Genomic DNA, 4585 nt, shown 5'->3' with positions numbered 1-4585 from the left:
ATGTACAAAAACAGCATGATGTGATTACGTCATGCTGCTCGCACGCCCACCTGCCACACCCGCCACATGCCCACCTCTCTCCTTCTATGCTATGCCAACGCCAGCCACTGATGAGGATCAGCATGCAGCCAGCGTTCCTCTTAGGAAGACAAATTCAATACTGGCAGGCGGTTGGCAGCAACATTGACACGTCACTCATTTTTCCAGCAGCAGCAGTACTAGTCTGCGACTGTCAGTGTGAGTGAGTGACTGACTTGTAAGTAAGCTGCTGCAGCTTGCAGGGGAAAGAGAGGGGGAGCCAGACCAGGCTGAGGAGGAGCACTGTAATTGCAGTGAGTGCGTTCAGGGGTGTTTGTTTGGTGCACACCACAACATGTGACAATGTATCTGCTTTATTAGGATTGGTACAAGGGTGGATATTTTATATTGCGTTGACCTCAATAGATGGTGCTAGACACGCCCAAAAGGCGGTGCTAGACACACCCCTCCGATGGTGCACCCCCTAATAAAATGTGCTGCGCACGCCTATGTACTTCACTATAGGGCAGTGGTTCTCAAACTCGGTCCTCAGGACCCCACACAGTGCATGTTTTGCAGGTAACCCAGCAGGTGCACAGGTGTATTAATTACTCACTGACACATTTTAAAACGTCCACAGGTGGAGCTAATTATTTCACTTGTGATTCTGTGAGGAGACCTGCAAAACATGCACCGTGTGGGGTCCTGAGGACCGAGTTTGAGAACCTGTGCTATAGGGTGTACTACACTATAGGGCATACTTCACATTAAAAAAAACATACAGTTTGCTACTGTATTCCAATATTTGCTGATATTACTGCTTCTATCAGAGACAGCTGATTATGCTGCAATCTGCCATAGATTCATAGAACATCAAGAATTTGCTAACAGACCTGGAGGTTTATTTACTAAAATGCAAATACACTAGGCATACAGTAAAGTGTGCACAGATATTCATATATGGCCACATACATACTGTAAGTACATGCCAATGCATTCATCGATCCAAATATGTGCAATATAACAAAACTATTCTGGACCACTAAGTAAATAATAACATATTTTCCATTGTTCTCCTCTTGAATATTCCTTATATAAGTCCTGAGGGTAAGAGTATGATGGTTCAGGTCTGGCATTGGTACGTTTGCTTTTTTTATTCTCTGTATATTGTAACTTGTGCACAAAAAAATGCACTTTACATGCACAACATGTAAAGCATTCATAAATAGTGCTACAGTTGACCCTAGTATAGGTTCACAAAGAGCTGCTTTCAATGCCCAATCTCTCTGCGAATTTCATTTAAATATCTTAAAGAGATGGATGGATGGATGGATGGACAGACAGACAGATAGCTCGGCAGTCAATCATGGATACAGAAAATAACAGCTACGGTGCCATTCATAGGTCCAACTGCATAGTGCCAGTATAGGTATGTGCAAAACGGCGGCACTCATGCAGTCTTGATAAAGTTTAAAATGTAATCTTTATTGGTCCAACAGCGTTTCGGGGATAAACCCCGTCGTCAGGGACAAGCGTTCACAACAAATGACAAACTTAACCAGACATATATAGCTCTCATAACAGGTAGTTAATTTGATAATTGGACTCACCCGTTCAGCGTCGCCATCCGCGCCAGAGTCACATCGAGGAAACCTGGGTCTCCAGATAATGATGTCAGAGGACCGCGCCGGACCGGCGTCACAGAAGAAGTCCAAACACATTGCTAGGAGATGCCTACAACAACATAAAAAAATATAAACATAAACCATAAATACGTGAATGGAAACTTCCACCAATGTACTTAAAATATCAGTAAGGGACATGATACTTGAATATTTCCGTATAGGCAATCAAGTAATATTTTCGATCAAAGCATAGCAGTAATGATCTCTCAAGAATATATCTTCACAATATAGATAAAGATAAACATACACATGAAATAACAAAACATACATCTTACGGGAGCTAAATAATGAATTATAGAAAACATTGCAAGCCCAGGTTTTCGTTTAAGCCACCCGGTGATACAGTATTGAGGGTAAATATCCATCTGCTTTCATGCTGTAATAGAACCCTATTTCTGTTACTCCCTCGTTGTGACTGGGGTACATGATCAAACCAGCAATGCTGTATCATGCTTGTACACAGTGGCGTGCAACTGATTGATCACTGTTTCCCTTTTCAAGTGCCTGTTTAATGGCACTTCGATGGAGGGCCATCCTTTTGCGGAACTGCCTCTGGATCTTGCCCACATAAGCAAGACCCTGACCACAAGGACACTTCAACATGTAAATTACATGGGTAGTGGTACAGGTAAGTCTGTGTTGAATCTTGAATGTTTTGCCAGTGTGTGGGTGACTGAATGTGGATCCTGTGATCAGGGTATTACACATAGCACAACCTAGACACCTAAAGCAGCCCAGTTTGGGTCTTAGAAAGTGTGATTGTTGTTTTTTGTTAACAATGACACGTCCAATTTAACAACCCTATAAGCTAGATTTTTACCCCGTTTGTAGCTCGGGAGTAACTGTGTATTAAGTAATGCTGGTAAATCCCCATCAGTACTAACGATGGGTCATAGCTTTTTGGCTCGCTTGGATGCACTATCAGTGGCTAAAGTGTATTTGTTAACCCAAGGAATTTTGGGTCGCGCCCCTTGGTGCTTAAAATTAGCAGCATCAGTGTGGCCATAAAGAAGAGATTCCCGTGTCTTGTTCATGACCTTTGTTTTGGTAGCTAATAGGTCTTTAACACCTACTAGCAAATTTACTGACCATACTGTTAATTGCTCATTCGGGTGTAGTATGGTATGCCGGCGGCCGGGCTCCCGGCGACCAGCATACCGGCGCCGGGAGCCCGACCGCCAGCATACCGACAGCATGGCGAGCGCAAATGAGCCCCTTGCGGGCTCGCTTCGCTCGCTACGCTGTGGGCACGGGGGCGCGCTACACGCGCCACGCTATTTTATTCTCCCTTCAGGGGGAACGTGGACCCCCACGAGGGAGAAAAGGTGTCGGTATGTCGGCTGTCGGGATTCTGGCGCCGGTATACTGTGCGCCGGGATCCCGACAGTCGGCATACTGAAGACCACCCGCTAATTCAGCTTTGATGGGGTCTGAACTGATACGACGTGCCCGCAGAAATTGTGAAAACGGGAGACCTTTTCTCAAAGGCAGGGGATGAATACTATCATGACACAAAAGTGAATTCCAATAGTTCGATTTAATGTATGAGGAGGTACAAAACCTACCCTCAGTATAGGTAATCAACACATCCAAAAAATGTATTTGTTGGTAGTCCATTTGGTAAGTAAATGTAACTATGCTGTCTGTAACATTGTGTGCATCAAGGAGATTTGTAAGCGAGTCTTAGGAACCCCTCCAAAATAACAGGAGGTCATCTATATATCTCCTGTAAAAATATATTTCCGATATGGCCATCCCATCAGTAAAGAACAATTGGGTCTCTATGTAATACATGAAAGCGTTGGCGAACGATGGGGGTCCCCATCGCACACCCCACAAATTGTAGCTAAAACCTGCCATAAAACAAAAAATAATTACTGGTTAATACCAAAGTTAATAACATTAGAAAAAATTTCACTGGTGGGCCGGTATATGTGGGATTATTGATTAACAAATTCCTAACCACCTCAATACCTGCATTATGAGACAGACAGACAGACAGACAGACAGACAGACAGACAGACAGACAGAGAGAGATAGATAGATAGATAGATAGATAGATAGATAGATAGACAGACAGACAGACAGACAGACAGACAGACAGACAGACAGACAGATAGATAGATAGATAGATAGATAGATAGATAGATAGACAGACAGACAGACAGACAGACAGACAGACAGACAGACAGACAGACAGATAGATAGATAGATAGATAGATAGATAGATAGATAGATAGATAGATAGATAGATAGATAGATAGATAGATAGATATTTGAACTATGAATTCATGGGGGTATATTTACTAAAAATCTTATTTTTCTGAAAGAGATTAAAGTTCCAACACGAATGACATCGAATGTGTAAAGTTGCAACTTTTTGAATTTATTACGACTCATTTACTAAGCTGTCGTATTTTTCATATTCGTGTTTTCTGATGTCGATGTCATTCGTGTTTTTCAAAGGTAGAATGCGACCGATTTTGAGGATTTGCGGCCGTGTTATGAGTTTTTTTTACGACTGTGTCATTTTTCGTTTACGACAGTGTTTATCCGTTCCCGGCCGCGTTCTTTTTCTAAGTTTCGTTTTTGTCACTCGTCCGTGATTGGTTTGATTCGTGATGGAGGAGTGTCTGTGCTCATTACTATAAAACCGCCCCAAACCGTCCGCACCTCGTGGGTTTAGCTAGTGGAGAGGTGAGAGGAAGGTGTGTTAGGAGTTGGTGAGTTGTTTGGAGTTTTTGGTGGTTTTGAGGAGGTTATTTGCGATTGTTGAGTGCTGTACTGTGTGTGTAAGTAGTCTTGTCATACTTGTTGTGTAGTTATTTAAAAGTCTGTCTAGTTTTTTGTCTTTGTTGTATTTTTAACGTCTATTGTCATTG

The sequence above is a fragment of the Pseudophryne corroboree genome, chromosome 9, assembly GCF_028390025.1.
Source record: "Pseudophryne corroboree isolate aPseCor3 chromosome 9, aPseCor3.hap2, whole genome shotgun sequence".
In the NCBI taxonomy this organism is placed as follows: Eukaryota; Metazoa; Chordata; class Amphibia; order Anura; family Myobatrachidae; genus Pseudophryne; species Pseudophryne corroboree.
The sequence above is the reverse complement of the archived record's forward strand: the minus strand, read 5'-3'. Positions refer to the sequence as shown.